This window comes from Schistocerca piceifrons, chromosome 5, assembly GCF_021461385.2.
Source record: "Schistocerca piceifrons isolate TAMUIC-IGC-003096 chromosome 5, iqSchPice1.1, whole genome shotgun sequence".
NCBI lineage: Eukaryota > Metazoa > Arthropoda > Insecta > Orthoptera > Acrididae > Schistocerca > Schistocerca piceifrons.
The window spans coordinates 279,130,916-279,155,126 of NC_060142.1; the positions used below are offsets into that span (position 1 = coordinate 279,130,916).

Genomic DNA, 24,211 nt, shown 5'->3' on the forward strand with positions numbered 1-24,211 from the left:
AGGCTGTGTGTTTGTGCAGGGAATCTTTGTTCAAAGTGGCATATTTACAACAAATTGTGATGCTTTAGAGGTACAGGAATTGTAAGTCATATGAAAACTGATAGTGCAGTACCAGTGTCTGTCATTGGTTTTGGTGCGTAATGCAGTAGCGTTTTGCTGCAGACCAATATTGAGGAAAATGGGACAAAAAGAAAAAAGGGGTAAGTAAAATTAATCTGTAAAAATTGAGTTGGATACTGGTAGCACCCAGATTGCTTTTGTTGTATCCGCCATTTTGATAAAGTTCTCTCAAGCTTCCGGCCATGTAAAGTGATTTAAAATCCACAGATTTTAACCATGTGAAATGGCTAGAAGCTCAAGTGAATTTATATCAGTACATATTGCCGTGAAGCCTTGAATTTGTATCTCCTGTTTTGTTTGTATTCTACTCAAAGATGAAATTTTTATCAATGCATATTAGATTGGCCAAGATCAGAAGAAAGGATCTCAGATTATTCATTTCTGGTAGATATTGACTGGGTATGTACAGGGACAAACAATTCATGTATGTTGGGAATATTGGCACACAGGGAGATGGCATCAATGTTGACTAGCTACATGGAGCAAGCCACAGATTTTACATGATCCACGAAATGACTAGTGTCTGTAATATGTTAAGTTTTCAGATAGTATGTAGCAAATGTTGATCCAAGCAAAGGACATTTATTAGGAGTTTTGAAACCATCAAACACCTGACAACCAGGATGGTTAGGCTTGTGTATCTTTAGAAGAAGGTGGGATCATATAATTTAGGTAGTGTAAAAATGACTCAAGAGTGGTGGCTTGATACTGTTGAGAATTTATGGAAGTCAGTTTCACCCATGGAAATGGGCAAATGATGGCAGATTCTGTAAGTGGTAATGTTTGACTTTTGTCACAAGTAGTCATTGGTACATTAGTAGACTTTTTTTGCTTGAAATATAACAACTGGACTGGAATGTTTAAGATAGTAAAGAACTTATGATTCACCTGTAGAGACTTAAAATTGTGACCAAGTTCCTAAAAACAGATTGTAAAGTCACACTGAATACAAAAATATTCTGGAATGGAAGTTAGCATGTGGTGATAGATAACATTATAGAAGTGTAATAGACAGCTTGAGAATTTTTGAGTGTTTGAATTAGGGGGGACTGGGTACTAAAGATAGGATAATCCAGGAATACGTGGAAGAAACAAGGAGACACAGTAAAGGTAGGACAAATGACAGGAATCTTAACTGGGTTAGGAAAAGGAGGAGCAACAGTGATTACTTCTTAATTCCTTTGTTTGCAGTACATCAATTTTTATTTGGTACTTTGTTTCATTTGTTAGTTATTCTTTGCTGTACACTTAAAAAAAATCCAACATAAGACTATGAAGTATGCTATGTTGCTTACCAGTGTAATTAAATGTATACCATGGTTACCAATGTAATTAAATGTCTTGTGTGTGATTCTGAATAAATTTTCTCCCCTGCATATTTCTGAATATTGCACCATCTTTGCGATATTGCAAGATAGCTTTCAGTTTCGTATTAATTTATTTTTTGAAGGAATGAAGTCTATGGTATAATATCCATTGTAGTAGACCTACTGTCATTTCTGGTTGCGTTGGGAACTAATACTGCTTTAATTTGATCTTTTTTATGCTACGAACGAAACTCCTTTTCGGCAGTGAGTTCGTTTACAATTGTTAACGGATGGGACAATATAAGTGTAGAAAATAACATTAGTTTTAACGTTTCGATATCAAAGATAGGGGCATTAGCTCGAATGGGAGAAGGAATAAACCGTGGTATTGCACGAGAAACTACCTGACATTTGCACGTCGACTGGAACTGCGTTTCACTGTAATGAGAATTCAGTAAGTACTGCGCTACCATAGCGATAGCTTGTTCGGTTGCAAACTTAACTTCTGTGCCAAGGTGATAATGCAACTACGGTTGTCTTGCCTGAAGCATTTTGGCAGCAATTTGTTTTAAAAGTTTATGGTGCTATTCACGCGATGCTGATCGATGGTTGCTGATAACGGACACCACTGGCACTATTGCAGGATGGTTATTTATCTATGCTTTCTTTATTCTTTAGTCATAAACTATGACAAATGAACATCACAATAAGTAATTGACTAGCAGAAAATAAATACGCCTTAAGAGCAATAGATTTTATTTATTAGATATATTTTTATCTCACTTGTCCCAATGAAGAAGGGCTGTTGGCGGCTATACCAAGAAAGCATATTTCGTTTCCGTTATTCGCATATTAGGCCCAATGGATCACGTAATGATCACTGATGGTTGCTGGCATCGTTGAAGAGCTGCTATCTATCTATGACTCTTTTCGGCAACCGTCGGTCAGCATTGCGTGAACTGTTGGGCCTAATATAGAGCTGCAACCAGCGCCTCCAATGGAACCAGTTTGGCCATCACATAGCAAAAAGACTCAAATGAGAGAAGCTTAAGCAAGATATATCAGAAGTATTCAGCTTTAGAATAAAGATTTAAGATCGCCTCCTTTCACTGCTGTCATCGTTCATCGACAACAAAATCGTGGACATTGTACCACACGCCATCTAATCGGCAACTTAGAAACAGAGGTGAAGTCGTTCCATAGGCTACCGCGCGATGGCAGCACAATCACCAACAACACGTGACGTCACGTCCGCTTGCAGGATTTGAGGCATCGATTACTTAAACGCTTGTTGGCTGGCACGATCGCTACACGCTTGTGAAGTTTTCGGTTTTTCGTGTTTCGGAATGCGGTTGTGTTCGTCGTTATAATACCGCTTCAGCATTCGCTCGCAAAAGCGCGTGACCTTTAGTACAGGCGGCAAATCTTCCGCAATTGATGATTCGAGTTTTCTTACCGTTGAAAGTAAGCGATCTCTCTCAAATTTCCATGCCGCAGCGCCTGTCATGTTGTAAAAGGTAGGGTCGCCCAGTGTGTCGTGCCCCCAGAAGCTAGAGAATCCCGTAAATTACGTGAGTACTTATCTGTTTCTCATTGTAGTTGTTGCTGTAGTTGTCTTTTTCCCGTAGGATTTATTTTTATCATCAGATAAAAAATATCCACGTAACTTATTTGACAGCTAGAATCAGTCAGAATCCGAAACTGGTAAATGGTAAATACCTCAAAACGAATGTAATTGATGTCTGTCATATCAACAATAACAGTCTTCAAATGGAAAAACTGCGGCGGTGTAAACAAATCGCCCGTGAAGAAGGAAGCAAATGGTTCCTCGCTTTCTGTACAGCTGTAAACGATACCATCAACTCTCCCATATATTTTTCAGTTTCCAATGTGGATGCGAGTGCAGATGGATTTTGCTTGTGATTACTCACCGGTAGTGAAAATTTGTGTTTGGCCAGGCGACTGAGGTAAGTGGCGGTCTGCAACGTCACGTGTAGCTTGTGGAGACTGCCGGAGGAAAAGACGTGTATTTTATGGAGCATTTCAACAAAAAAAGCTGTGTTTAGCATCCTAACACTACATTTTGCATTTTCTTTTAATGCATTTCGATTATATTTGATGTACCGTAGCGTAGTTACGCTGTGGTAATACCAGAAATGATCAGCCCTGTGAGAATCTTTGTTGTTACAAACATCTGTATCTAATTATCTTATCGACAACATCTTCAAAGTTGCCTCCTCATACATGTTAACAACAAAATATGTAGTGTGTGTAGGCTTTTGCAACTCGAACACTGAATGCACGTGATTGATAATCAGTTAAGACGAATTCCAGTTAATAGTTAGCTTGCCTTGAAAAGAAAGCCGTATCCGATTTCAAACTGTTGTTGTAAACATAGCGACATAGCATCAGCTGAAAGATATTGATCGGCAGAAAGAAAAGTAATGACTATCAGGTAACCTGCATGGATCATTGTCGTTTACGAAAATGTTAGGCTTCATATGTTAGGATTTCTCTCGTCATGCTCATGTGAAATGGGTCACTTTATTTAATAGATTCCATGGTTCGTGGCTCATACTGAGCAAACATTTCCCTACTACACTTGCTCTTGATGTAATGTAGTCATGGTTTAAGATTAGCTTTTCGTGTTTACCCCCAGCGCAAGAAACAAAAGTTTTGCGGTATCCGCTATATTAAATTGAGGGACGTATTGTTGTAAAACAACACACAATGTTACGAATATGCCGTTATACCCTCTCGACGTTTAAGTGAATAAACATGAGATGTCAAATTTTGCCGAAAATGCGTGCGCTGTGTGCGCGTGCGTGTTTTGAGATAGCTAATTTCATACCATTGTGACATTGAGAGACGATCCTTGGATGAATAAATAAACTAATTAAGTCATGCTAGACAGGAATGGTTGGTGGAATAACTAGGAGCACCTTTTCCAAAATTCATTATTGAAAGTCTTACCGAAGTGTATAGACCCAATGACTGGGCACAAATGAGAAATGAATTTTAGGAATTTTGAGTTAGACCGTTCATTGTTTAGCTTTCTCCTGAAGTGACTGACAGGGAGTTTTATTCTCGTCGTGTCTCGTTAATCCAGCACACTGTGTATCCCTTCTGTGAAGTATGAAGGGTGCGCGCTTCGTTGTAGTCTCCACTTTTGCGACAATCAGTAATATTCGTGGTAACGACAATAGGGACTGTGGCTGTAGAAAGGTCGTATTAGTGATAGTCGTAGTGTAAACAGCGATAGGTCACAGCAAAAATGTGAAATGTAGATGGTACAGACATCGGGGAAGCGCTGACTGACGCGATACGAATCGACCCGCCGAGGACGGACGGCCGATCTACACCGCATGGAATCTGCGGAACAGTACGGGAGCGTCTCCTGAAGAGCGCTCGCCGTCGGCGTCTGTACACACGCAGTCGTAACTACAGCAACCACGAAGCGTTCGACAGGCGATACCAGTATCATTCACGGTGTGTACGATATGAGCTTGGTAGTTATTGTACGCAGTTTGCATGACGCAGTCGTAACTACAGCAACCACGAAGCGTTCGACAGGCGATACCAGTATCATTCACGGTGTGTACGATATGAGCTTGGTAGTTATTGTACGCAGTTTGCATGCATTATTATATCATAACGCCAATGCAGGAAAATTTTTTTGATACGGCACTGATCTACACACACACACACACACACACACACACACTGCACTCTGAAGCCAAATAGCGTTTGCTAGGTGGTTTGTCATTTTTGTGTCGTGTTTTAGAATTTCACTTTTTAAGTAAGTTTTATTATAGACAGTCACTACCAAATCAATTGCTTTTGTGCGCTAATGTCAACAGCACTTGCGAGCGTAAGTCACCTTCTGTTGGGTTACGAATGTAAAAAAAAAACATTTCTTGGACAAATAAAACTTGTAACACACCAAGAAATTTTTCTCTTGTTTGCCATTATTCTGGTGTTCGGCCAAGCCCTGGCAGAAAATCCATTCAGTGTTATAGCGTGTCTTTTTTTTAATTATTTGCTTAAAAGAGTTATAAAAGTAATCAGAAAGGTATTAAATGTATAAATAAAGATGGGGCAATCATAACGAGATAATGACCGTGTTAATGCTCTTGTATATAGTGTCTCCACAAACCCGAAGGCTGTATTGGAGATTTTTAGCATTATACAGCTGTGATTCGCAAAGAGCATCAATTTTGATAATTTCCCACAACGGCATAAACCTGTCTTCATCTGAATCACTCTCCGCATGGGCTATAAATTCATTGATTTTATAGTTACACTCACGCGGGATGTGTAGCAGGGGAACTAGTGAAATTACAGTGTAATCTACATTTCTTTCGGAATTTTAAGACCGGCGAAATTTCTCTTCTTCTAATCACGTGAATTGCGCGTACGGAGTAATATCAAAGACAATGAAATGAACCAGCGTATGATCACCCTGATTCGTGTCGATATCTACATATGCACACTGCAGCAGCCACGGTACGGTTTGTGATGGGAGATACCTAGTGTACCAGTTCATTTTTGCCCCCTTTCCAGTCCATTCGCAGACCTTAGCCCAAGGTCTGACGCTGTGTACGTCTCCGTATACGTACGCCCTACACGCAAGTTGGCGAAATATCTCATTCTCGACTTGCCTCGGAAATTATAAATTTTTCTTGTTACTGGTTAACTGACGGGCAACCATAGCGCATGTAGTCAACCTTGAATTTAATTACGTGTGGAGGTACTTGTATCAGTTCAGATTTCCTTAGGGAAGGCTATGCGGAAGGTGGTTATAAAAATCGCATTAAATTAGCGGAAGGAATCATTCCTAGACTTTCAAAGTGCAACCAGCAGTCCAGCTACCATAATGACTGTTTGAAAGAAGGTAAAAAGAATGGGATACAGTGGAGCACCTCATAGTCCACACATTTCTATAGTCAGTGCTAATAAGCGACGCTTGACATGGTGCAAAAGGGACGACACTGGACAGTGGATGACTGGAGACTTTGGAGTGGTGAATCACGCTATATCCTGTGGCAATCCCATAGAAAGCCTTGGCTTTGGCGAATACCTGCAGAACGTTAGCAGCGATGATGTGTAGTGCCAACAGTGAATTACGAATACAGAACTTGTATGTCCACATAGCAATATGCATTGCAGTTACAAGCCAAGTAATTTCTTTCATAACATACTAACGTACAACATGCTTTAAATCACAAACAAATCCTCCCTCCTCCCCAAACTTTTTTAAAATTAAAACCCGAGGTTATTGCTGTCTATAGTGACCTCACTGTCGACGCAACGTTGATTCCCCTCAAAACAAGCGTTGAAGCAGTAATGACCTGGTCGCCTACAGTGTATAACCTCCCAAAAGATCCGACGTGTGTGTGTGTGTGTGTGTGTGTGTGTGTGTGTGTGTGTGTGTGTCTCAAGGCCCATACTCTTGAAATTGATTTTTCAACCTCTCACCCTATTCAGCGTCGTGCGCGAAACGATGATTTTTTGTATCAGGTAGTTTCGTTGCTGATATCAGTTACCAGAGGAACACGAAACGTCGCTTACAGTCGCCAAAACACGAATTTGACACGGTTTGTGCTTTGTTAGGGGCTACTAAATTATGCAGAATTACGGTGCCATTGGACGAAAATTTCCAGACATCCCCTCGCAGCGATACATATACTTGCCAATCGTTGAATAAATCTCATTTGTTTCGACCTATCCCAATCACAGCATGTTAATGTCTTCAGTCCGAAGACTGGTTCGATGCAGCTCTCCATGCTGTACAACCTTCATCACCTCAGAGTAACTATTGCTATACTGGATGTTAACAAATTTCTCTTCTACAGAGCCTCTTCTATTTTCCATGGCCAGTCTACCTTTTATATCCTCTCTACTTCGACCATGATCTGTTACTTTGCTGCGCAAATCGCAAAACTCGTCAACTACTTTAAGTATCTCGTTTCCTAATGTAATTCCCTCGGCATCACCTGATTTAATTCGACTACATTCCATTATCCTTGTTTTGCTTTTTATGTTCATTTTACATCCTTCTTTCAGGACACTGTCCATTCCTTTCAAGTTCTTTGCTGTCTGAGAATTACAAAGGCACCGGCAAACCTCAAAGTTTTTATTTCTTATCACTGAACTAGATTCCTGCTCCAGATTTTTCTTTTGTTTCCTTTACTGCATGCCCAATGTACAGATTGAATACCAAAGGGGATAGGCTACAAACCTTGTCTCTCTCCCTTCTCAACCACTGCTTGCTTCCCTTTCGTGCCCCCTCCATTCTTCTTTGCACAAGAATGGAAAAACTGGTAGAAGCTGACCCCGGGGAATATCAGTTTGGATTCCGCAGAAATGTTGGAACACGCGAGGCAATTCTTGACCCCACGCCAAAACTTATGCAGGACATTTCTAAGTTCACGTTGCACACTTTGATGCTTGTAATGGAAACAGTAGGTGACGTGTAGAATAGGGTCCTATGACCGTAACATACCACCAAATACTTCATTAGCGCTCGTGAAATGTGCTTTATTTCAGTCTCACACATCTTCTAACGAAAAGGCGATGGTAATTTGTTGTGTGTTAAGTGAATTATTACACTCATAACAATATTATGTAACATTGCTCTATGCTAACAATACAGTGTTCTCGTTCATCGTGTATACTCGGCGTCCCCTCTTCCATCTGGTGGTTAGTATTCTGTTCCACGACTATTAATGTTGGTAGCATACGGCAGTGGTATCACATTAGTTATTTGATGACGAATGTTAAGGAATACGAGACTAACTGCGTGATTAGATTTGTGAGATTCCCAGCAGAGCTCCAGTCGTCGTTCTTAACGGGGATTAAATTTTCAGATATAAAATTAACTTTGAGACTTCCCCTAGGAAATATTACAGCGCCTCTACTGTACATGATTTGTATACGTTCATGAGCCAAAACATTACAAGCATTCCTAACAGCGAGAGTTGAATGCCGCCTCGCGGTGTTGCGAGCGTGTGACACGGTAAGGAAAGTGTACAAGGTATAAAAAAAAATACAAACTGACATCGCACATCGTCCATACAACAAGAATGAGTAATCACATAGGAACCGGGGTCGTGAAGGCCTTTCGGGGCTACTAAATGGCGTTGCAGTTATTTGGTCACATACTACAACCGGACGCCGGCTATGAGAGATGCTCGAAGTTTTGTCCTGACGCATCGAGACACAGCTGATATCTATGCTGCAGTGAACGGCACATCCTCTCAAAGATGCCAGGTGTATCACGAAAACAGCCTGCTGCCGCAACAATCCTGTCCCTAGGTCCTTTGGCGTTTCGTACACGAGGCCCTTCATATACCCTCACAGGAAACAATCTATCGCGTGATTGTGGTGGCTATGCGATTGCCCCATCGTGACCAATCGGACCAATCCAGGGGCAGGGAAAGATTGCCTGCATATGTGCCCTCACTTGTCTGCTGATATGCGCGGGGGCTCCGTGGTGCTGAAATCTAATGCGGCAACGAACAGATAGCATCAGCATGTCCGGCAAAACATCCCACGGGAATACGAGACACGTGCGACATAAAGTCAGTCCTGGAGAATGTACGCCCCAATTAAACAGTTGCCGACGATGCCAGCCCACAAGTTACGGGTAAATTTGCGCTTTGAGGCATGCGTATGTGTAGCGTATGGTTTGACATCTGTCCGTGTGTGCAGACTATTAACGTCCATCACTCATTCGACTGAGAACCCAGCCTTATTAGTGAAGAGGACATTCGCTCAGTTGCGGATTCCTACAGAAATAAACTCGCAAATCCCATGCGCAATGCTTGGACGCGTTGGAAGTGAAACAGACAGTCCTGTAGAATACGCCAGGCGGAGGGTTGGGATATATCAGTGTACACTTGTTGTGTACGCTGCACCCTTTCGAGAACGCTTCCTCCTGCCACAACTGTCTGTGTTGATCGTTGGCGACCAGCTCCGCCTTGTGCACGTGGAAAGAGCCGGTTCCGCACAATCGGCGATGCAGGGTGGCGAATAAACAAACACGGCTTCTCGTCAACTGCAGTTAGCCGCGCCATAAATCCAATGCATCTCAGCCATTTCGCGCTACGTGTAGCTAGCCATGTTAGTTCCAATGCTTCCAGGCGTGAATGGCGCTGGTCTCCGTGCGCTCCGCCCGTTTTTGTATAGCAACGCCCTCTCGTGGGCTCGTGGCGCTTACGACCCCGGTACCTATGTGATTACTGACCTTTGTTTTATGCCCGACGTGCTATGTCAGCTTTTCAACCAACTTTCTTTTTTAAAAAAAATCGCCCTATATAAGTGGGGCAGAGACGAACGGAGCATCATTGTAGCGACCACACGGACCACAAATACGGTAATTACTTTCACCAGCTGCGACATAGTTGCGTATACGAACAGTGACTCAATACTGTCAAATGTTTTTTATTCCAGCCTTTGAACACAATATCAGTTCTTTTGACGATGACCGGTTTCAACCCGTAATGACCATCCTCAGATCTTTTCAACACCATGTCCTAAGGTGATAAGGCCATAATGGCATCGTCAAAACACATAATCAGCACAGCATCGTCACCTAGATCTAAAATAAGGTGTAGAATAGGCCACATCGTCCACACATTCATTATTGCAACTCAGTATTGCAATAATGATTGTGTGGACAATGTGGCCTATTCCATACCTTATTTAAGATCTGTGTGACGATGCTGTGCTCATTATACGAGGGTAATCCCAAAAGTAAGGTCTCGAATTTCCTTATAAGTACATAGACCTGTTTATTTCTACAATGATTTACATCAGTTTACAGCTTGAACATTTAGCTATTTTTAGACCTCTTCTTTCACCTCGTCGTCGGAGCTGAATCGCTTCCAAGTCAGGACTATAGGGTGGGTGAGTATGTTCCACTGACACTGTTGCAGGAGAGCAACGGTTTGCCGAGCGATGTGTGGGCGATCGTTGTCATGGAGAATGTGTACGACCTTGCTCAACATTCCTCTTCTTCGGTTCTGAATTGACCGTTTGAGTTTTTTCAGAGTCTAACAGTACCTGTCAGCATTAATTGTGGTCCCAGCGATTCAGCTCCGACGACGAGGTGAAAGAAGAGGGTCATAACTTTCTGAACAGCATGGCGGCGAGCTAGTATGACATGGGCATACAAAAACTGCCATAGCGTCTACAAAAATGCATCGACAGATATGGTGATTATGTCGAAAAATAGCTAAATGTTCAAGCTGTAAACCGATGTAAACCATTGTAGAAATAAACAGCTCTATGTAATTATAAAAAATTGGAGACCTTACTTTTGTGATTACCCTCGTATTCATATATTTTGGCCTTATCACTTTAAGACATGGTGTAGAAAACATCATTACGGACTGAAACCGGTCATCGTCAAAAGAATTGATATTGTGATCAAAGACTGGAATAAACATTTGACGGTAATTACTGACATAAGCGGCCTTGACGGAGGGCAGATTGTTACGGTCTTGCACCTGGTAGCGCGCATTTCGGAAATGGCGATGCAGATCGGCTGTTCGCGTGCTACTGTCTTGAGCATCGACGGGAAGTGGTTGAAGGATGGTGAAACTATGAGCAGGGGACGAGGTGTTGGATGCACACGCCTCGTCACAGAACATGGAGATCAGAGACTTGCCTGCTCTGTAAGGGAGGAGAGGTGGTGATCTGTGGCATGTCTGACGACGGACTAAACTGATATAAGTGCCTCGGAACACACCGTTCAGCGCGCATGGTCGGACGTGGGACTCCTCAGCTAAAGACTCCTACATGTTCCCATATTGATCCAATGACCGCGCCAATTACGATTGCAGTGGACACGTGAAGAGGATGAAACAAGTTTCATGTCATCCTATTTGGACTGCCGCCTCTGGGTACGGCGTCATACAGGCTTGAAAAATGGACAGCGCGACGGACGCCGGTGGTGGCAGTATGTTATGTGGGTCACTGGTCTTGGCTTCTGTGAGACCTGAGGCGGTAATCCATGACAACAGTGGGTTATGTTAACATTATTGCAGTCCACTTGCATCCCTTCATGCTGGATTTCTTCCTCTACTGCGATGGCGTCATCCAGCAGAATAACTGCTAGTGTCACAACTCCAGAGTCTGCATCGTGATGCAGTAGTTTGAGGGCCACGATAGTTAACTCACGCAGATGTCTTGGTCACGGCATTAAGGCCGGTATTACACTATCAAATAGCCCGCATGTCGTGGTCGTGCGGTAGCGTTCTCGCTTCCCACGCCCGGGTTCCCGGGTTCGATTCCCGGGGGGGATCAGGGATTTTCTCTGCCTCGTGATGGCTGGGTGTTGTGTGATGTCCTTAAATTAGTTAGGTTTAAGTAGTTCTAAGTTCTAGGGGACTGATGACCATAGATGTTAAGTCCCAAAGTGCTCAGAGCCATTTGAACACTATCAAATTTCTTTGACAAAGATTTGATCAAAGATGTGATCAAATATTCGTCAAATATATTTGACAAAGATCTTTGACGTGGCGCTAAAAAGGGGTATTACACTGTCATCATATTTTTCGTCAAGTTGAAGATGGCTGACAACAACAACTTTTTATTAACCGCAGCAGTTGCATGTACCACAATTGCACTGTGTGCACATGCGGAAGAGAAGTGGGGGGGGGGGGGGAGATGGAAATGTACCAGGGTGAAGCCATGGGTTTTACGACGACAGATAAAAGCATTCAACAAAACTTGTTACGTGAGCATATAGTGGAGGACGTCAAGTCGTACATCAGTTACTTAAGAATGGATGAGCATACATTTCTGTATGTGCTCAGTGAAGCGTATCCTTATATTACAAAGCACAATACTCACTCAAGAACAGCTATATCTGCAGAAGACAGGCTCACTGTAACACTCAGATTCCTTGCTACAGGAGAGAGTTAGGTTAGGTCAGGTCAGGTCGCCAATCTTCTTAATCTCTTTTTGTATTCAGGGTGCCGGCCGAAGTGGCCGTGCGGTTAAAGGCGCTGCTGTCTGGAACCGCTAGACCGCTACGGTCGCAGGTTCGAATCCTGCCTCGGGCATGGATGTTTGTGTTGTCCTTAGGTTAGTTAGGTTTAACTAGTTCTAAGTTCTAGGGGACTAATGACCTCAGCAGTTGAGTCCCATACTGCTCAGAGCCATTTTTTTGTATTCAGGGTGCCACACGTTGTAAACCGCCTCATCAGCTTCATACATCTCTATTAATTTTGTAGTTGTCGGTACACACCAATTGTATTTACCGGCAATGTTTATAAAAACACTACAGATGACAGAACGCTGCAGCGATGCTAGCGCTCCACGTGGTAACATTTCACATTGCAGTGAACAGAAGACAAGCGACTTCTTCGATCAAATCTACAGCGAGGCTCCAAATTTGATCAAATATTTGACATAGATTTTGGCAAAGATATTGGACAAAGAAATTTGATAGTGTAATACCGGCGTAATCTGATGACTTTAGCCCGGTTGAACATATCAGGGGCGCATCGGGCACCAACATACCACCGTCCCTTAATTTCCGGGAACTGCGTGACTTGTGCGTAGAGATCCGTAGTCAAAAACCTTCGGAAACCTACAAAGAACGTGTCGAACTCATACAAAGCACAATCGTTGCTGTATTGCGTTTCAAAGGTGGAACAATAAGCTATTAAGCAAGTGGTTATAGTGCTTTGGCTCTTCTGTGTATATATTCCATTATGTTATTGCTTGTAAGTCATTGGGAGCATTAGCAACCGTAAAATATCTCCGAGAATGCTTCCGGAGCGACTTAAATTGCAGTGACCACACGAAACTAGTCTTAGGAAGTTCAGATGCCAGATTGAGATTCATTGGAAGATTCGTATTTAAATGCAAACCATATCGCTTGTTCGATCATTTTTACATCAACATGTATATTCTGCAAGTCGTCGTACGGCGCGTGGCGCAGGGTAATTCGTACAAGTATTACAAATTTTCTCTCGTATTCTATTTTCTTAGTGAGCGAGGAAAAAAATTACTCTCCGTATACCTTCGCTTGCGGCCTAATAAGATGCTATTCCTCGAATACAGATTCTCTAAAATTACGCAACATAATATCGCGAGAACTAAGAGACTTATTGAAATTCCCCGATCGCATGTAACACTGACTCGGGTACTGCACGTTAATCTGGGACTTGTACCAGGAAGAATTAATAAGAGGGGCAAGATCCAAACAAGAGTGGTGCATTTCGTCACATGTTTGTTTAGTAAGCGCGTCGGCATCATAGAAATAGGGACATCGGAGGAATACCGACAGCATCGCTTTCTCAGCTGAGTAGCGCTATGGTCAGTGGCGACGAGTTCATGTCTTTTTACGGCACTAAATTAAATTTCGATGTTATTTTTGGTTAATGCTTGAACTGAGGCAAGCGTTTCAGTACTTTTTTAACTAGTGCGTCTGTTAACATGGGTTTTATAACTTTCAGAGCATTAGCAAAGTCATTAAATTTGGTCTACACAATTATGTGGGGCAATGTCTACAGGATGTCGATATTTCCCCATGCTTTAAACTTAAGAAAAAAAATTTGTTTATTAAGGTCTTATATCTAATTTCGGATGGCGAGGGCACGAAAAAGAAAATCGTATAGGATTAAATGAATTGGAGAAGAGCTAAAAAAGGCATTAAGCTTGGTTAAATCAGGGAGCTCACTGAACAGCGTATCAAAGGAGCTAAACATACAAAAGTTACATTTTATGATTGACTAGAATCAGACAATGAATCTTCCGTGCTAGAAGATCAGTTTTTACTCCTGAACAAGAACAAGAATTAGTAAACTATAGGGCTACATTGGTACAATCATTCTACGGCATTTCCATGTCTGAGTTGCAGCGAATTGCCTGCGACCTTGCCGAAGAACTAGGTCTTAATCGTAATTTGAATAAAATTGCTAAAATGGCTGGAGAAGACTAGGTTTCTGGTTTTATAAATAGAAATCCTAAAATAAACTCAAGAAAACCATAAGCAACAAGTATCAACACAGTTCTAGGTTTCAGTAAATCTGAGCTGATTTTTTTCCAACTGAAACACCGTTCTCGAAAAATATGCTGTATATGTATTTTGATACTTGTTAATGTTGTGTCTAGAAATCCTGCCTACTCGGTTCACTAGACAAACAAACGACTCATATTAACGAGTTTTATTACAATAAGACAAGTACAAAACTTGACTTAGTAAGATGGTGCGAAAGCAAGGGGCGACATACAAAATAATCAATCTTCCTCACAATAGACAACCACAAGTCTGTACTACATAGCGATACCGAATGATCGGTGCTACGATGCGTCGCTAACGAAGTGGCTAACGTTGACGCTCGTATCAAAGTGGAGCGTCACCAGCCGGGCGCGGCGCTTACATCCTCTTCACATAGGAGCCGCTGCTGTCGCGTTGTTGTCCTGGAAGGGAGGTCGGTCAGCGTGCGGTTGGCTGACTTCTCCTCACAGCCTTCTCTTCTTTGTCGTTCCGACTGGCGTGCCGGCGCTTGACTTTACGCAGTAACAGTTGAGATACTAAAATGTTTCTTAAAACAGGAATTTTATTCTATCTGTATTTCATACTCTTTGCAATTAAAAGGAAACAGCCGTCGGTCACTAATTTTTAACGAATTAGCCGGGTTTCGACACTCGTAGTAGTGTCGAAACCCGGTTAATTCGTTAAAAATTAGTCGGTCACTAATTTTTAACGAATTAGCCGGGTTTCGACACTCGTAGTAGTGTCGAAACCCGGTTAATTCGTTAAAAATTAGTGACCGAGGGCTGTTTTCTTTTAATTGTAACTATTCACGGTCTCTGAACGTGCAGCCATGTACAGAATTTTTCATACTGTTTGTATTACCCTGTAAGACTCAGGTGCTCGGAGTAAAATCGACAGAGTGCGTACTTGAGAAAATGTGTATATAGCTCCAAAGATCATCATTTTTAGATTTTTCTGGTCTAACATTGCTGGGTCACACAAGGTGCCATGAATTTTTCCATAGAAGTGACATATTCTAGAACATAACGAAAAAGTCCTTAGGGTGTCGGTATTCACCCGGTTTCCTCTACTCATCGAATTATCGTGGTAAATGCTACAGGAGAGACATTTTGTATCATGGAGAATTTTGTTACTGAAATTCCTAGCGCGTTTGTTCTAAGAAGAGTCCGGCGACATACTAACCTCCCCTCAAAAACATTTCACGAAATGATCGTGATGGAGAAATTAGACCTCATTTTGAGGCTTACACACAAGCGTACTTACCGTGCGTCATTCGCGAATAGATCGGTGAGGTTGGTGGTACGCGAAGTATCCTCTGCGATAGACCGTAACGTGGCTCGCGGAGTAGAAATAGATGCGGTAATTACGGGACTCGCACTAAACTAGTATCGCTTTCACAACAGAAACACACAGAAGAGTGAAATACATAATTTTACCAGTTTGTAGCGCAGGAAGTAAAGTGTAGAGCTCCGAGTTGCGCAAAATTTTATCTACTCGGTGTTAGAAACCGTCAAAGAGGACGTTTTTATGAGTAACAGTGACTATTAGCCGAAATACGCAAGTAATTGCAACCTGTCAACTGCGGTGAAGATTTGGTAAGACCCTGTGATTATTGTTCGGCATCTCGGACACTCAGTTCTTGGCTCCAGAATGCAGTAGCGAGAATTAACAGTGCACGCCCAAACTCTGACACTGCTGCGGTACTAGTTAGTTATTTGGCTGAGCTTTCCAAATGGACAGGTACAACTACACCGTTGTGTCGTTCACCCCGCAACCTCAGGCGAGGACGGCGGTGTCGAATGGCAGCCATTGTCAGTTCTGTTTCTTCCACAGAAAGCTGAATCGAATGCGCGGGTGAGTCTCTCTCTCTCTCTCTCTCTCTCTCTCTCTCTCCGCTTCCTGTTACGACCTTAGTGGTAATGACAGAAACAGTTCTGAGAACACAATGCCCCGTTTTCTCGCGCTATACACTTCGGTGGCACACAAAATGGTGCTAGCAACGTCTTTTACAGGAAGCTGAATATCGCAGCTGACGTCGTAGACAGCTAAGATAAACCCGAGTGCTTCGATTGCGACGCTAAGATCGTTTCTGTCTGTGTTTTTGAGAATTTTTTGATGCGATTCTACATTTCCGTTTAGCAATTAGTCTCTCGTAGATTCCAGTAATAAATCTGTAAGACGTCGTGTCCGTCTATCTGAATACACTTCTCCAAAACTACTATACGAATTTTCATGGGATTTTCGCATGTAAATTCGGCATAGCTTGGAGCACCTTGTAGGCTTTATTTCATCACAGTCGGACCACGGGAAAAAAAGATACAGCAGTTGAAAGGCTTACCCCTACTAACAGTATAAATGCGAAAGTAACTCTGCTGTCATGTTTTCGCGACTAATCCGCCATAACGATTTCGATGGAATTTCGTCGGTGGATGGTGGATCGCGCAAATGTGTACACGAACAGGTCACAGGTACTTCAGTAATTACACTCGGAAGTTGGGCAACAACATGCGATCTTTGGCAAAAACATCTGACAGTCGGCAACAGAAACCAAAACATTGCATTGAAACAAGCGTTCAGTTCATAGTGCTGTGGAAAATGGAAAAAAAAAACGCAAATTGGCATTCATAAGAAGAAGAACAACACCAAAAATGCAACAGGAGCGTAATATGTAAGAAATTGTCCATGCAACTTGTAGGTACAGTTCAAAACTACTACTTAATAGGATATACCAACCACCAGAAGTGCTTATAACCTATAGGTAAAGTGACAAAAATATAAATTAAATAGTAAACATATGTACATATTCCAGGCCACTGATGATGCCTTGCAGAAAATAAAGGCGAAACGCGTATGGCACTAAAATTGTGTTTTATTCAGTTGCTGTCAGACGGTCCATAAGTAAAAATTATCAATATACCGTAATGGATTATATTCATATATATGTGTTGTCTGTTCTTTAGGACATACCCGAAAGAGCAGACACCACAAATAAACGATTAGGGTGAGGTCGGCCAATGATCTCTTCAGTGGGGATGGAAACGAGGCTCGAACTCTTAGGGGAATCGGCGAAATGCCAGAGTAATGAGGATAATGGGCAAGGTTCAAATGGCTCTGAGCGCTATGGGGCTTAACATCTGTGGTCATCAGTCCCCTAGAACTTAGAACTACTTAAACCTAACTAACCTAAGGACATCACACACATCCATGGCCAAGGCAGGATTCGAACCTGCGACCGTAGCAGTCGCGCGGTTCCGGACTGAGCACCTAGAACCTAATGGGCAAGGGGCACTGCGTTAGTTGTCTGGGTAAGTTGAGAATTTGGGAGGCGTGCTAGGGTAGTCTGCGATAATCGCTGTGTCCGAGTAGCGTAGTGGCCAGCGCATCTGCCTAATAAACAGGAGACATGGGTTCGAATTCCGGTCCAGCACAAATTTTCAAATTTCCACATTGACTTAAATCAATGCCCGCTCGCAGCCAGTTTCTGTAATTCCTTTGTGTCAAAATTATATTCGTCACAAATACAGTAGAAGTGTAGACTCTTTATCGTAGTAACATGCTGCCCATAACTAAAAACTGCAGTAAGGATTGTGATAAAATTATGAATATAGATTCTACGCTGTTATTGAACAACATCGGTTAATGTAATACCACCCTCTTGTTACTAAAGAAGTGAACATACTCAATTCTAGAAGAGGAATGAACAGTGCAGTAATTGATAAACTAACTCATAAAATGAAACCTGTAGTACATTTTTTCCCTTCTTTAGCTGCCTGTACAGTACTTACGTTTGCTTTGAACAGTTTAGTCTTCGAAATAGCTTGGTCCGATCAAAAGGGACACATAGCTGCTGGAAGCTACTACGTGAACACAATTTAGCTTCCAACATTGTGCTATCGAAGCATATGACGCCGATCTAAAAAGCTGAGCTTAAATAGAGAATGACCCAAAATATCCTCATTCAGTCGAATATTCAATCACAGAATTCGGCCACCTAAACAAGTAGAGAAATAAATCCCTATATGATACTGCACACGCTAAGATCTGGTTTTGATAATCACAGGGGCAACCCATTCAAACGAGGATATTGGTCATTAGTACATGGTTCAGTTTAACTGCTTTCACCTATCTTGAAAAAGGTGGAAGATAAAACAATAAACCTCGACACGATTTTAGCGGCTGATGTATCGATTTTGTCAGGTCTACATTTTCTTACGTGTTACTTAATATCACTAATATCATCATCCATTGTATATCCACTGCTGGATCGAGGCATTACTGTCTTCAGCTGTACGTAACCATGTTGTTCCTGCTTATATTGTAATGTCACCTACCAATCTTCCATTAGGTTAATTTCATGTCTGTTCTTACTTCTGGGAACAGTGGAAACATCTTTCTTCGTCAATCTGCTATACATTCGGCAAGATACATGTCCGGCCCACCTCCTCTTCATTTTTGTAATTACTTCTTCCAATTCAGTCCGTTCGCTGACCAATTTGTTTTTCTTGTCTCTCATACTAACTCCATCTTGCATATCTCCACTGATCGATCAAAAGCACTTGCTTCTTGTATAGTTGTAGCATTCAAAATGGGTCTTATTGCCATAAATCAATTCCCAGTAGTACGCGCTAATATATACATCTTTCCAGACATCGGGAGCTTAGTTTTGGTAACTATTTGTAGCTTGCTAAAGGCAATGAATTAATAAAGGAAATGAACTTCCTGAATGTGTCTGCAATAATTGTGGGTATTTTGTGAATAAAACACTCCGGATCCCCTAATGTATTAATTTATTTATAATGACATTTCGGTTCTGGAATCATTTGATGTAATGGTGACAGTAACCGAAACGACGTCACAAATAAACCTATATATTAAGCGATTTAAACGGTATTATTCACGAAACGGACTTCATGCTATTTTTAATCATCTAATTGTTTCTTTGGCTGCCCATCCAGTCGTTGGTCTTCGAGCTGCCGTTACACAAAACTCTGCTGCTTCTGTGCCTTCATTGTTTAAAGCTATAGTATTCATTTCCATGTCTCCGTTGCAATTACTCGGATCTTACTACGCTTAAGTGTCTGGCCTACTTACGGTCTTGCTATATTAAATTATTACATTGTTTCTGGAGTTCATTTGCACTAGAAACAGACAATAAAAATGCTATCATCATAACGAAAGTGATCCAAGTATGTTCCAGTAACACTTGTTCTTTCGCGTTTTTCCCTTTTGTGGATATGAGTTCTTCCTATAGTGCTGATGAAAACTGTTCTGATGATACGGAACCTCTTTCCCGTCTGTTCTTTCAGTTCTTAACGTGACGTTATTCTAGTGAAGGGTGATGCATATTTGAGCATCGGTGTATATACACTGAAGAGCCAAACCATTGTGATAGCGTGTCGATCCATCTTAGGATTGCAAGAGAGCAGCGATTGTGTGTGGTATGGATTCGAGAAGCCCTTGGTAGGTTTTCGGAGCTACGTGGAGCCAGATGTCGGCAAAGGGCACGCAGCTCCCGTAAATTACGGGCCGGTGCTTTGTGGGCGCGGACCTGGCGTCCGATAGTGTTTCGAATGTGTACCATCTAGTTCATATCAGACGAATCGGGGGTCAGATAATCAACTTGAGTTCACTATCGTGCTCATCAAACCGCTGTAGCACTATTCAGCCCATACAAGGACAGTCATCGTGCTGCAGTAGGCTGTCGCTGTTGGGAAAGACATAAGCGAAAGGGAGGGAGGCGGTCCGCAATAATTTTCGGGTAGTCCACAGCTGCCACGGTGCCTTAGAGCACTGACTTTGGTGCCATGGAAGACCAGATTAATGTCTCACCAATGCATAATACTGCCCCAGCTTATTCGTACACGGCTGTCGACCTGGTGTAACGAGAAACGTGTCATCCCACCAGGCGACAGGTTTTCGTTGATCTCCGGGGTCCATAGACAACGACCACTTGCAATCGCAAATGAGGATGACGTACGGACATCACGTGAACACTTCGCTGTCGTCTGCTGCGGAGCCCTGTGTTCAACAATTTTGCTAAACGGCGTGCTCTGAAACACTTTTGCCTTATTCACTGCATTTCTCATCAGTTCTGCGACAGGTCGCCTCCTGTCCTGCTTTACAGAGGGTGCAAACCTCCTATCTCCGTGTTCTGTGTTGAGGCGTGGACATTCAACATCTTGTCGCCTACGCTCTGTTTCATCGATGATCGCGGTAGCAGCATGCAAAAAGCAGAGCAGCTTCGCCGTTTCCGAAATTCTCGTTCCCATGCGCCGCGCCATAACAATCTGCCCTGAGTAGGGTCGCGTTGGTCAGTGGACTTCTTCATTTGCGTCCCGTATTAAGTTCATAACAACAGCACTGAGAATTTTCGCCCAGTATTATGGTAAGAACCACCTGAAATCTGTTCCATAGAAAACCCTGGTCTGTGCTTTCCACCTCCGAAACAGACTAATTGGGAGGCCACTAAATTTTGACCGCGGCGTAACACCCAGTTACCTTCGCGGCACTTTCAGAGTTCATTAACGTAGTGCAAACCTTGTCTCAGCAACAGACTGAAAATCTCAGCCCGAAATAACATCATTCGGAATGTCACTGATAGCAACTGGGGAACTGAGCCTCAAGTCATCAGAACCTCCGCCATGACACTTTTTCTGCAGGACTGAAACGAGTTACCATCTTTAATAAATGTTCTGTTGCGATCAAGACTGTTTTTATTTTGAAATATTCCATTGAGGTCGCTGTTTTATTCTCCATAAAAACACTTTCAAAATTACTGAAGATAATTTAGTTTTCTCCCCTTTTTTGCAATTATGTAAACTATATAAATTATAAATTATGTAAATTGTCGTATTGGAAATGTCTCATAATACTACAGAGTTATGTAATGTAGAGTTTTGTACTGCTTCTGACTCGAGTAAATAAATATAGTTACGGGTCATTCCACGGTTACAGATTTTGGTTTATACAGCTGACATTAAAGTATTAACATGAAAATAAAAAACTGATAGATATGAAACATGAACAATAAACAGGGAAGTTTTAAAGATGCGAGGTGTTGATTTGCCACTGAACAAAGGATCGGGAAGCGTTACTGACGTAACAAATACTTCACTTTTCGTGGAGTGATTTTTCCGTACCGCGTCACGTGCCTGCACGCCACGACATTCAGACTAGCTGTGGGCAGTGGTCGTGTTTGGCCCATCGCTTTGTTTTGTGTGTGTGTGTGTATGTGGGGGGGGGGGGGGGGAGACGACTCGCGGTTAGCAGTGGTCATGTTTGGCCCATCGCTTTGTTTGGTTGTGTGTGTGTGTGTGTGTGTGTGTGTTGAGGTGGTATCTGAAAATGCTTGCCTAGATCGAACAAACAGTCTTTCGGAATAGAGCATCTAGCTGAAGAAGAAACATTAAATCTTTCCTAGTGAAGGCATAGTCACGTCATTGTGGAGTGATACACTCCTCGCCGCGAAGGCAGATATGGCGCGAGGCGGGACAAAGGTAAGACAGCGGCTTCTCATATAGGGATGCGGTGAATTAAATCCAAGTCTGGCCATGCAGAATCAGGTTTTCTTTGAGCGTTGCCAATCAGACCTTGTGCGCCGTCTCTAGCGAGCTTATTGTCGACGAGATGTTAAACAGTTCTTCCCGCGAATCATTCGCGACTGGGGCGGCCGAAGTGACAGTGGTACTGCAACACCCTCGGCCTTACGCCGCCAGTTGGCTCGTGGAGTATAGATGTAGATGTAGATGTAGATGCAGATGTACCTGGGACGACGCATGAAGAAGCCGGCAAGAGTGGCCGAGCGGTTCTAGGCGCTACAGTCTGGAACCGCGCGACCGCTACGGTCGCAGGTGCGAATCCTGCCTCGGGCATGGATGTGTGTGATGTCCTTAGATTAGGTTTAAGTAGTTGTAAGTTCTAGGGGACTGATGACCACAGAAGTTAAGTCCCATAGTGCTCAGAGCCATTTGAACCATTTGACACATGAAGAGACGGCCCCCGCTTGTAGTTTACAATTAAACTCCCTGCAAGCGACAGCACGCCGAGGAGTTATTCTGGGTTCTATTAAGACACCGCGTCACGATACGCTAGGCCTGCAGCTACAACCAAACCGTCGGTGAGGAAGCCGCATTGACAAGTCGAGTCCGCAGTAAAGGAACGAGCTCGCCAAACGTGTGTGCACAGCATTTCTTCCGCGGTCGCGAGTGCCGCGCTGGGCGAGCCGTTCGCCAGTAGGCGGCGGACGAGACACGTGGAGGTGTGGGCCAGGGGGAGCCGTCAGTTCCCCGCCGCAAGCGACCCCTCTCCGCCTCCGGTCCGACAACCGCAGTGTGAGACGGCGACGGAGCAGGGGAACGGAGTCTGGGGCGCAGCGTCTCGTCTGCGACGTGTCATTAGAGACGGTGCATAGGATCGGATTAGGGAAGGTTGAAGAATTGAAGCGGCCGTGCCCTTTCCGTCACTGTCTAGCAGCCAGTGTCTTGTAGTCCTCTACTGTTCGTGTAGGCTACATTAAATTCTTAGCTTGCAATTCTTTTCTGCAGAACTAGAGCACAACATATGAACTCGGTTTCAAACTACAGAAAAGGGCCGTAAGAATTACCAGAATGAAAAACGCTCCTATCGTAGCACAAAGGAAGGTGAATGTGTCCTGAGTAGAGTTCGGGATGTAAAAGAAGGTAACTAGCTTTTCAACTTACCTAGCAGCTTCGAATGCATTTAAACTAAAACGTCTTGACATATTCGCGCCTTTTTTACGAGTTAGCCCTTCTTTCCCAGCGCAATCTCTGTTAGACCCTTCCCCTGGTACATGTATGGTGAGAGGTGTAAGAATAAATAGACATAAATTTAGCCGGCCGGTGTGGCCCAGCGGTTCTAGGCGATTCGTCTGGAACCGCGCGACCGCTACGGTCGCAGGTTCGAATCCTGCCTCGGGCATGGATGTGTGTGATGTCCTTAGGTTGACCGGGTTGCCTCCAAACACGTCTCCGACGATTGTCTGGTTGAAGGCATATGCGACACGCGTTGGCGAAGACAACGTGATGCCAATCCAGAGCCGACCATTCGGCATGTTGTTAGGCCCATCTGTACCGCACTGCATGGTGTCGTGGTTGCGAAGATGGACCTCGCCATGAACGTCGAGAGTGAAGTTACGCATCATGCTGCCTATTGCGCACAGTTTGAGTCGTAACACGACGTCCTGTGACTGCACGAAAAGCATTATTCAACATGGTGGCGTTGCTGTCGGGGTTCCTCCGAGCCATAACCCGTAGCTAGTGGTCATCCACTGCAGTAGTAGTCCTTGGGCGGCCTGAGCGAGGCATGCCATCGACAGTTCCTGTCTCTCTGTATCTCTTCCATGTCCGAACATCGCTTTGGTTCAATCCGAGACACCTGGACACTTCCCTTGTTGAGAGCTCTTCCTGGCACAAAATAACAATGCGGACGCAATCGAACATCAGTATCCACCGTCTAGGCATGGTAGAGCTACAGAGAACACGAGGCGTGTACCTCCTTCCTGGGGGAATGAGTGGAACTGCCGATAGGCTATCGGACTCCGTCCGTCTAATAGGCGCTGCTCATGTATGGTTGTTCACATCTTTGGACGGGTTTAGTGATATCTCTGAACAGTCAAAGGGACTGTGTCTATGATACAATATCCACAGTCAGCGTCTATCTTCAGGAGTTATGCAAAACTTTTTTGATGTACGTATAATTTGTTGTCTGCCGCTTTGTCGGATATATTGCACATAAGCTGTGGTCAGGT

At 43.2% G+C, this 24,211-nt stretch overlaps 1 protein-coding gene across 2 annotated transcripts in view; it reads left to right on the top strand.

Annotated features, from left to right (window-relative positions):
* The first annotated feature begins 2,727 nt into the window (after positions 1-2,727).
* Positions 2,728-24,211, top strand: part of LOC124797855 (semaphorin-1A) — a 909,059-nt gene continuing 887,575 nt past the window's right edge. Inside the window, exon 1 of one of the 2 annotated variants that reach the window (XM_047260924.1) lies at positions 2,728-2,998. The gene's annotated coding sequence lies outside the window, so the exon portion shown is untranslated. The remainder of the gene's footprint in view (positions 2,999-24,211) is intronic. The other variant, XM_047260925.1, reaches the window with a different exon arrangement.